The sequence below is a fragment of the Arachis hypogaea genome, chromosome 18 (assembly GCF_003086295.3).
Source record: "Arachis hypogaea cultivar Tifrunner chromosome 18, arahy.Tifrunner.gnm2.J5K5, whole genome shotgun sequence".
NCBI classification, from domain to species: Eukaryota; Viridiplantae; Streptophyta; class Magnoliopsida; order Fabales; family Fabaceae; genus Arachis; species Arachis hypogaea.
This window is the reverse complement of record NC_092053.1, coordinates 92,061,200-92,072,158: the sequence shown is the minus strand read 5'-3', so window position 1 is coordinate 92,072,158 and position 10,959 is coordinate 92,061,200. Positions and strand designations below refer to the sequence as shown.

Genomic DNA, 10,959 nt, shown 5'->3' with positions numbered 1-10,959 from the left:
AATCAAGCTCCAACATACATATACACACTACCTAATCTACAATATCACATCCAAACATAACAACTTAATACCCAAAAACCTTAAATCACGAATTTTACTAGGGTTGAGAATTCCTTACCATACCCAAGGATCAAAGGAGTGAGATTAAGCCTTTCCCTTAAGCTAACTAGATCCTATAACATCAAAAGCTCAAAATCTCAACACTTTTGTCCAATAATTTCAAATTCAAGGGCTGGGAAATCAGAGAGGAATTCGTGGCATACCTATTGAACAAAGTTTAAGGGCTTTGTAGAGCTCGACGATGTGGTCACGTGGCCGTAAACAGTGTAGTGATCGGAGCTCCGAATCAAAAGTTATGATCAAATGAAGTTTGAGTTGAATTTGGGCAAGGGTTTCAAGCTCCCCCTTTCCCTTTCAGCGTGTTTTGCTTATGTGGGGAAGAAGAGGGTGCTGAACCCATTTGATTTATGAGGCTTGGCTGGGCCTTGGGCCCAATACGGGTCTGGTTCGCCCGGTTCGACCCGTTCTTCCCAATCTTGGGCCAAATTCTTTAAATTTAGTGTCGAAATTCTCGTTTTAATTTTCTCTATCATATTCAACTATAAAATTTACATTTCTAATTTTCTAGAATAAATTTTAATTTGTGGATTAATTTTTTATTAATTAACCAAGTTTCACATTCTACCCACCTAAATAGGAATTTTTCCCACAAAATTAAAATTCAGTTACCTGAGAATAGGTGCGGGTAGTCTGTTCGCATTTCCAACTCAAGTTCCCAAGTATGCTCTTCAATACCAGTCCGACTCCCCACAACTTTAACTAACGAATCCTCTTTTTCGCGTAACCGTTTAATACTCGTATCGTCAATTCTGACCGGAGTCACCTGGAGTGTCAAATCTTTATTTAACTGGACCGATTTAGGTTCTAACACATGGCTAGCATCAGGAGTATACTTTCAAAGCTGCGGCAGATGAAATACGTTGTGCAGGTTCGAAAGGTGAGGTGGTAGAGCTATCCCATATGCCACCGGTCCAACCCTCTCAAGAATCTGAAACGGACCAATGTATCGAGGATTCAGTTTCTTCATTTTAATTGCTCTATCTACTCTGGTTGTTGAAGTAAACTTAAGAAAAACATAGTCTCCTTCCTCAAACTTCAATGGCTTCCGCCTCTGATCGGCGTAACTCTTCTGACAACTCTGAGCAGTGAGCATCCTATCTCAATTTTTTTTGAGTTGTTCAGTAGTTTCAGCTATCATGTTAGGTCCCAACAAGCTTTTCTCCACAGCTTCATACCAGCATAGCAGAGATTAACACTTCTTCCTATACAGAGCCTCATACTGAGCCATTCCGATGCTCGCATGGTCGCTGTTATTGTATGCAAACTCCACTAGCGGCATGTACTGATCCCACCTCGCCAGCTGGTCCAGAACACAAGCTCTCAACATATCTTCTAAGGTTTGGATTATCCTCTCAGATTGACCATCTATTTGAGGATGGTAAGCTATACTCAAGCTTAACCAGGTTCCAAAAGCTCTCTGAAATGTACCCCAGAACCTTGAAGTGAAACGGGGATCTTTGTCAGAAATTATAGTGGAAGGCACAACATGAAGTCTCACAATCTCTTTTATGTACAAACGTGCTAGCTCCTCAAGGGTATAGTTCATCCGAATGGGTAAAAACTGAGCTGATTTCGTCAGTCGGTCCACGATCACCCAGACAGCGTCAAAATCGGCCCTTGTTCTCGGCAATCCAGATACAAAGTCCATCGCAATACTCTCCCATTTCCATTGCGGAATCTCCAATGGTTGCAAAGTCCTGGAAGGTCTCTGGTATTCAATCTTCACTTTCTAACAAGTTAAGCACTTTGAAACATGTTCCACCACATCATTTTTCATACCAGGCCACCAGAACATAGCTTTTAAATCTTGATACATCTTGTTGCTTCCCGAATGAATAGAAAACTCGTTTTTATGTGCTTCCCTCAAGATGTCTTGTCGTAAGGATCCGACGTTCGGCACAATAATTCGGTCCTTGAACATCCATAATCCATTTTTGTCCTCTGACACTCTCTACCACATTCCTTGCTCAATAGCCAGTAATACCTTCTGCAATTCCTTATCATCCTGCTGAGCTTTTTCAATCTCAGATTTAAAATCACTTGAAATTTGAAGCTGACTCAAATATAGAGTACCAGATACTTCTTGAACACCTATCTTCAACCTCTCAAATGCTTTAAGTTTCTCTTCTTCTCGAAGCATTATCCACGTAGCACACAAGAATTTCTGACTTAAGGCATCTGCCACAATATTCGCTTTCCCTGGATTGTAACTCAGCTCAAAGTCGTAGTCTTTCAGTAACTCCATCCACCTCCTCTACCACATATTAAGTTCTTTTTGATAAAAAAGGTATTTCAAGCTCTTGTGATAAGAGAAAACTTGAAATTTAACTCTACAGAGGTAATGCCTCCACACCTTCAGTGCAAACACAACCGCAGCAAGTTTGAAGTCATGCGTCGGGTAATTAACTTCTTGAGGTCTCAACTATTGTGAGGCATATGCCACCACATTCCGGTGCTGCATTAGCACACACCCCAATCCCTTTAGTGAGGCATCACAGTACACATCAAACGATTCGTTTGGTTCAGGCAACACCAATACAGGTGCAATGGTCAACTTTTGTTTCAGCGCTTGAAAACTCTCCTCGCATTCAAAAGTCCAGACAAATGGTGTATCCTTGCGGGTCAACTTTGTCAGTGGCAACGCTATCTGAGAAAAGCTTTTGATGAATCTCCAATAATAGCCAGCTAAGCCCAGAAAACTCCTTATCTCTGTTACTGAGATTCGTCGCCCCAACTCCATCACTGCCTCCCCCTTAGAAGGATCTACTGTTATCCCCTGATTACTCACTACATGGCCAAGAAACTTCACCTCGCTCTTCCAGAACTCGCGTTTTGAAAACTTGGCATTCAATTTTCTCTTATTCAGGATTTGTAACACAATTCCCAAGTGTTCGGCATGCTCCTCCTCAGTCTTGGAATAAATTAGTATATCATCAATGAAGATAACAACGAATTTATCTAAGAATGGACGAAAGATTCTGTTCATGTAATCCATGAACACTGCGGGAATATTTGTCAACCCAAAAGACATTACAATGTACTCATAATGACTATAGCGAGTCCTGAAAGCGGTCTTAGGGATGTCTTCAAATTTTACCCTTATCTAGTGATAACCGGATCGCAAATCAATCTTAGAGAAAACCCTGGCTCCTTGTAACTGATCCATGAGATCGTCAATCCTTAGTAGTGGTACTTATTCTTTATTGTGACCTTATTCAGTTGCCTGTAATCTACACAGAGACACATACTCCTGTCTTTCTTCTTCACCAATAACACCGGCGCTCCCCACAGAGAAACACTTAGTCAGAAGAAGCGTTTACCCATTAAATCTTCTAGCTGAGCCTTAAGCTTGGCCATTTCTAAAGGCGACATTCTGTAAGTGGCAATCGAGATTGGCCCTGTCCCAGGAACCAACTCAATCACGAACTCAACCTCTCGGGCAAGAGGGAATTCATCAATGTCATCCGGAAATACTTCAGGAAATTCACAAACAATCGGAATCTGCTTTAAATTTTGTTCCTCCCCCGAAACACCCGCGATTAACAGCATAACACCCTGGCATTCATATCTAGAACTTCTTACTACCATAGAATTCAAATAATAGCTATTCACTACTGCCGGCCCTTCCGATCCTTCCGGCATAAAGTACAACAACTTCTCAGAACAGTCAAGCAAAACATGATTCTTGGATAACCAATCTAGTCCCAGAATGAGATCTAGACCAATCATTGGTAAGTAAATCAGATCTTGGATGAAATCCCACTGTTTAACTCAGAATGACACTTGTTGACAGCCTAACCTAGTCGCAACGGCTTCCGAAGTAGCATTATGCACATTCATATCATAGTCTAACACAACTATCTTCAGCTCTAATTCACTAGCCCTCTGAAATGTAATGAATGAATGAGTAGCTCCAGAATCAAACAAAGCATTCAAAGTTTTACCGGCTATTTCGCATTTACCTTGGATAAGTGTATCAGATCCATTTGCACCTACAGCTGAAGTAGTAAACACCCAACCAGGCTGCTGTACTCTCCCAACACCTTGCCTCTGCTTCTCTGGATAGTTTGAGGCCTTATGCCCCACCGTACTACAAGAGTAGCACAAGCCTCATCCCGCCTTGCACGGGACTCCCAGATGGTGACTCCCACAACTAGCACAAGCTTGCTCATTCAGAGGCTGCTTCCCAAATCTTCTCCCTGGGTGACTGTTGTTGGTAGGCCTTCTGAAACTAGCCTGACCCTGAGTTTGCTATGGTACAAAGCCTCCACGCTTGAAAGGCTGACCCCTAGGAGCAAAGCTTTTCCCTCAGTTCTGCTGAAAAGGCCCCCTATGACTTTCTTTCTTTGTAGCCGCCCTTTCTACAGAATCTTCAGCCACTCTGCTCTTATTCACCTACTCTGAGAAAGTCCTGATCTCCATTGGCCCTATTGAACTCAAGATGTCGCTCCAGAGCCCTCCTTCATACTTAATACACTTCCATTCCTCGAAGTCTTCAGGAGCTCCTTAACAAATACGAGAAAATCTGCATAATTCCTCAAATTTGTTGGTGTATTCAGAAATTGGCATGGAACCCTGCTTCAGCGGCCGTAACTCAAGTTCCTTCGCCGTCCTGACTGAGTTTGAAAAGTACTTTCTATAAAATTCAACTTGGAAAGCATCCCAGGAGATAGGGTCATCACCCTGCTGCAGGAGGCGTCGTGTAGCCTGCCACCAATGCAGTGCTTTCTGAGTGAGCTGATAGGTAGGAAACTCGACACACTACTCTTCAGGCACCAGTTGTGCTTGCAGTGATCGCTCCATGGCCTGAAACTAAGTATCGGCTTCAGTCGGATTGGTGGTTCCCCTGAAAACTGGAGGGTTAACCTTCAGGAATGCTGACAGCATCATCGGCCTATTCCCGCCATTTCCCCCATTACCATTATTATTCATTTGAAGTCCCAGCGCCTCAGTAGTGGCTTGCATAGTAGCAGCTGATGCCAGGGCATTTTGGCCAGTTTTACTGACCTTTTCTTTACTGTTTTTAGGGTAGTTTCATGCATTACCGTAGGAAATAAGCTGGTTTTGGGTAGATATTCATTTACATCTTGATTCAAGCATGCATTGTGCAATTTACATGATTTCATGAGGATTTTGCATGAATTGAAGGACAAATTGGATGTTGTATTTTCCATTACTTGGACTAGAACTTTGATGCATTTTATTGCTTGATTTCAGGACAAAGGAAGCAAAGAAGAACCACATTAGTGGCTACGTTAGTTACACTAATGTTAACACTAACGTGGAATGGGAGTAACTTACAAAGTTAATGAGAAAAGTGATTGCCAATAACGCTCTCGAAGCCATCATTGCCCACGTTAAGAGTCACGTTAACTAAGTTAACGTAAACTCTAACGTGAAAGAAAGGAAATGGAGCCAACATTAGTGACACTTAACATTATCACTAACGTTAGACCAAGCTCATAAGTGGCCACGTTAGTCACCACGTTAACTTAGTTAACGTGGCCTCTAACGTTAAGAAGAAAGGGGGGAAGCCAACGTTAGTGACATTCAACATTATCACTAACGTTGGCCAAGTCACACTAGGCCACGTTAACTCCCACGTTAACCTAGTTAACGTGGAAGCTAACATGAGGAAGGAAGGAAACGCCAACGTTAGTGACACCCAACATTGTCACTACCGTTGGAAGGAGCCCACATATGCCACCATGAGCCACATTAACTCCCACGTTAACTTAGTTAACGTGGAAGCTAATGTGGATAAGGGAATGTTGAACCAACGTTAGTGACACTCAACTTTGTCACTAACGTTGGAGATGGCTAGCATAGGCCACGTTAGAAGCCACGTTAACCTAGTTAACGTGGACTCTAACGTGGGAGCTAAGGGGCACATTGGAACGTTAGTGACAATGTTAAGTGTCACTAACGTTCTCGAAGGTTGGCAAGCCTACGTTAAAAGAGCCACGTTAACTAAGTTAACGTGGACTCTAACGTTGGGAAGGGGGAGGCTTCTCAACGTTATTGGGAAAGTTGAGTCCCAATAACGTGCGCGAAGGACAAAGAGGCAACGTTAGTGGCAACATTTGTGCCACTAACGTTGAGGTTAACGTGGCTCTTACTTGGGTAAGGAACGTTAGTGAAAAAGTTGAATGTCACTAACGTTCTTGAACCCATATTTTCACTGAACGTTAACACCACTAACGTCCTAAGCTAAAGTCTCTGCCCACTTCACAATTTCTCTCTGCAAGTAAAGCCAAGCCCAATGAAGAAGATAATTGCTTCAAACTCAAGATCCAAAGGCCCAGACCCAAGACTTGAAGAACCAACTAGAAGAGTAGAAGAGTAGTATATATAGGAGTAACTTTGAATTATTTGGAGAGTTGGAAAATATAGGGAGCCTGATGAGTATTTTGGTGGAAAAATGAATTTCTCCCAAAACACACAAATCTAACCGGCAAGTGTACCGGGTCGCATCAAGTAATAAAAACTCACGGGAGTGAGGTCGATCCCACAGGGATTGAAGGATTGAGCAATTTTAGCTTAGTGGTTAATTTAGTCAAGCGAATCAAGATTTGGTTGAGTGTTTTGTGATTTGCAGAAATTAAATTGCATGGAATTAAAGAGAACAGGAAATAAATTGCTGAATCTTAAAGAACAAGAAATTAAATGGCAGAAACTTAGAATGCAAGAAATGTAAATTGTGGAATCTTAAAGTGCAAGAAATGTAAATGACTTGAATTGTAAAGGGGGTTGGGACTTGGATTTACAGAAATTAAACAAGAAAAAGTAAATTTGCATCAAGCAGAGAAGTAGAAGAAGGTTTGGGTTAAATCGGATCTTGAAGCAGAAAAGTAAATGAACATGAAAATAGTAAACAGAGAATTAGAAATTGAAAGTTCAGATCTCAGGATCCAGAGACTAGAAAACCGAGTCTAGATCTCAATGCCTTCCTAGATCCAACAAGAACAATTGCAAGGGAATTGTAAATTGCAAGGAAAGTAGATGAAGAGCAATTAACAGAAATTAAATTCAATCAAGCAGTAAATAAAACAGAGAGATCCAAGGATGAGACTGAAACAGAATTTCTTCAATTCTCCAACCCAAGATCCAAGACAATTGTAATTGAAATTGAAAGCAATAAAACTGAGAGGAAGAGAAATGAATTCTCCTTCCCCAAGACTAAGAAATTAAAGATCACTCAATATCCAAAGCTCTCCGAAAACTCTTATGAAAATTCAAAGGGAAAGCTCCCCGAAGAACTTGAATTCTATCCTATTTATACACTTTCTTCAAATGATCTTCAAGCCTTGAGTTGGGCCTTTGCTCTTGGTGAAATTGGGTTGAAAGAGGCCTTGGTTGATTGCTCTTGAAGTTTGGAGAAGAACCAAAGTGAACCAATTGAACCGGGTTGGAGTTTTGCAAAAGTTGGACCAAAAGTTGGAGCAAAAGTTAGGGTCTAACTTTTGGTCCAACTTTTCATATCAGCCATCATAACTTGCTGATACTCACGTTGGTGCAAAAGTTAGGGGTCTAACTTTTGCACCAACGTTGGCCTTCTTTGGTGCACTTGAGGCGCCAACGTTAGCCCAAAAGTTAGGGGCTAACGTTGGCGCAAACTTTTGCTCCTCCCCTTGTAGTTTTCATGTGCCAACGTTAGCCTCAAAGTTAGGGGCTAACGTTGGCGCAAACTTTTGGTGCCCAGGGAGTGTTTTTCTCATGCCAACGTTAGCCTCAAAGTTAAGGGCTAACGTTGGCGCAAACTTTTGGTGCCCAGGGGTGATTTTCATGTGCCAACGTTAGCCTCAAAAGTTAGGGGCTAACGTTGGGGCTAACTTTTCACCCAAAAGTTTGTGCAAAAGTTTGAGGCTAACTTTAGGTCCAGCTTTTTGCTTCCTGGTTCAATTTCACTTATTCCATTGTCTTCTCTTTACTCCTAGCTATTCCTTCTTGCTTCAACCTTTCTCCAAGCTTTCTTCACCTATCATTAATCAACCAAACACATCAAAGCTATGCTTAAAATCATGAGATATTCATTCTTTCATAATATGTGACAATTATAGTATAAAACCTCATGAAATAGCATGAATTCATACATGGTTGATTCAATCAAAGGAAACATGAAAATCTACCTAATTGGCTTGCTTGTAGCTCAAGAAAGTGCATAATTCTAATGAAAACAAAAGAAAAAGACTAGTTAAAATAGGCTAAGATGACTTGTCATCAGAGCCTCTGGGCATAGAATTACTCTCTGTTTTTACTTTCTCTGCACTTCTAGTTTTCATCATGTATTCTCCATCTGTGTTTTCATTTTCCAGAGCTATGAACAACTAAACCCCTTTTCATTGGGTTAGGGAGGTCTGTTGTAATTTGATGGATCAATACTAGTTTTCATTATTCTTCTTCTATCTTTTCTCTTGATTTTACTTGAAAGCTTTCGATCTTCATCCAATTGGGTAGTTATCTTGGAAAAGAAGCTATTCATACTTGGATCTCTTCTGAACCTTGAAAGAGGAATGAAGAGATCAAGCTAGAAATGCTTTCTCATGCTAGACCAAATTGGGTTTGGATGGATATGTGACTATAATCCTCTCAACACTTGATTTGGGAAATCCATGTGGTATAATCAGTGACCATACTTCATCTCTTCTCATGAGCAATTGACCAAGGAATTGGCTATTGATCAAGATTTGAGAGATTGAATTACAAGAAATTGTAATTCAATCACTTAAGATTGCCAAGGAGATTAATGAGTGCATTGATTGAGGAAGAGATGAAAAAGAAATTGATCCGGAGAATGCAACATCTCCTAAGCCCAATGAACTCCCCATTTCTGATCTTACCCATTCTCTTTAATTTCTGTTATTTACTCTTATGACCAATTCCCCCATTCCCATTTACAATTCTGCAATTTACTTTCAGTCATTTACTTTCAGTTCTTTAATTCTAGCATTTACTTTTTCTGCCATTTACTTTTCCGCCATTTTATTTTCTGAAATTCTCACTTCAAATTCTGATTCGCTCAACTAGAACATTCCTCTAATTAAAGTTGCTTGATCAATCAATCCTTGTGGGATTCGACCTCACTCTATTGTGAGTTTTTACTTGACGACAAATTCGGTACACTTGCCGAAGGAAATTTGTTAAAAGACAAGTTTTCTGTGCATCAAGTTTATGGCGCCGTTGCCGGGGATTGATTGTGCATCAACAATGATTAGATTGGAGGATAACTAGATTGAGCATTTTATTTTTGTTTGATTTAATTTTCTATTTAAGTTATTTACTTCCTGTTTTAGTTAAATTCTTCCCTTCTCCCTACTTTTTCTTTGTTATTTACCATTCATCTCACTAACCCTCTAACTGTTTGATATATTGCATCACTCACACTAACAGTAATTCTGACAGATATACTTTCTGCACCTATTCTCTTTGTTTGTACTTGTTGGTTGTGTGACAGGGAGAAGAAGCGGCGCTTCAACTTCCTTTGATTCTGAACCTGAGAGAACCTTCCTTAGACTAAGGAGGGAGGCAAGAGAAAAACGTGTAGTTGGTGCTGAAGAAGAGGAGGAACACTTTGAGGAATACTTTGAACCAAACATGGAAAAAAACATGGAAAACCATCATGAAGAAGAGGCTCACAACCATGGCGGAAGAGGTCGAGCAAATCATGCTGGGGAGGATAGAAGAGTTTTAGGCTCTTACATCAATCCAAACCCAGGAAACTGTGGAAGTAGCATTCAAAAGCCAACCATCCATGCCAACAATTTTGAACTAAAACCACAGCTCATCACCCTTGTTCAGAACAACTGTTCGTTCGGAGGAAGTGTCCAAGAGGACCCCAATCAACATCTAACCACCTTCCTGAGAATATGTGACACAGTGAAGTCTAATGGTGTTCATCCTGACGCCTATAGACTGCTCTTATTTCCATTCTCACTCAAGGATAAGGCAGCCAAGTGGCTGGAGTCTTTCCCAAGGGAGAGCTTGACAACTTGGAAAGATGTGGTGAACAAATTCTTAGCAAGATTTTACCCTCCTCAACGAATCAATAGGCTAAGAGCTGAGGTCCAAACTTTCAGGCAACAAGATGGTGAGACTCTATATGAAGCATGGGAGAGGTTTAAAGACCTAACAAGGAGGTGCCCACCCGATATGTTCAATGAATGGGTGCAGCTGCACATTTTCTATGAAGGGCTCTCTTATTAGTCAAAGAAGGCCGTAGACCATTCATCTAGAGGATCTTTGAACAAGAAGAAGACCATTGAGGAGGCCATAGATGTCATTGAAACAGTAGCAGAGAACGACTACTTCTATGCTTCCGAAAGAGGGAACACAAGAGGAGTAATGGAGCTAAACAATGTAGATGCTCTGCTGGCCCAAAATAAGCTCATTACCCAGCAGCTAGCTGACCTCACCAAGAAGATGGAGAGAAACCAAGTAGCAGCAATCTCCACTTCATCAACAACCCAAGAAGGAGTGAATGAAGAAGCAGAGGGTAGTCAGGAGCAAGCCAACTACATTAGGAATTCACCTAGGCAAAATCATGATCCATACTCCAAGACCTACAACCCTGGATGGAGGAATCACCCAAACTTTGGGTGGGGAAATCAACAAGGCCAAAGCCTTGATCAAAGACGCCCAAATCTAAACAATGCAGCCACCCAACACTTCACATCTAGACCATATCAACACCCCCATAACAACACCTCTCCACATTCATATCAAGGCCAGAATAACCCTCCTCAGCCTGACCTATCATCATTTGATGAAAGAATCTCAAAGATTAAGAATCTACTTGAAGGCAAAGGCAAAGAGATTCAAGATAGTAAAGCGTTCCGAGAA

General features: G+C 41.1%; 1 non-coding gene across 1 annotated transcript; it reads right to left on the bottom strand.

Moving 5' to 3' along the window:
• Positions 1–10,167: 10,167 nt before the first annotated feature.
• Positions 10,168–10,274, bottom strand: LOC112773830 (small nucleolar RNA R71). The gene has a single exon (XR_003188357.1). It is a non-coding gene; the product is annotated as a small nucleolar RNA R71 (small nucleolar RNA).
• Between the last annotated feature and the right edge of the window lie 685 nt (positions 10,275–10,959).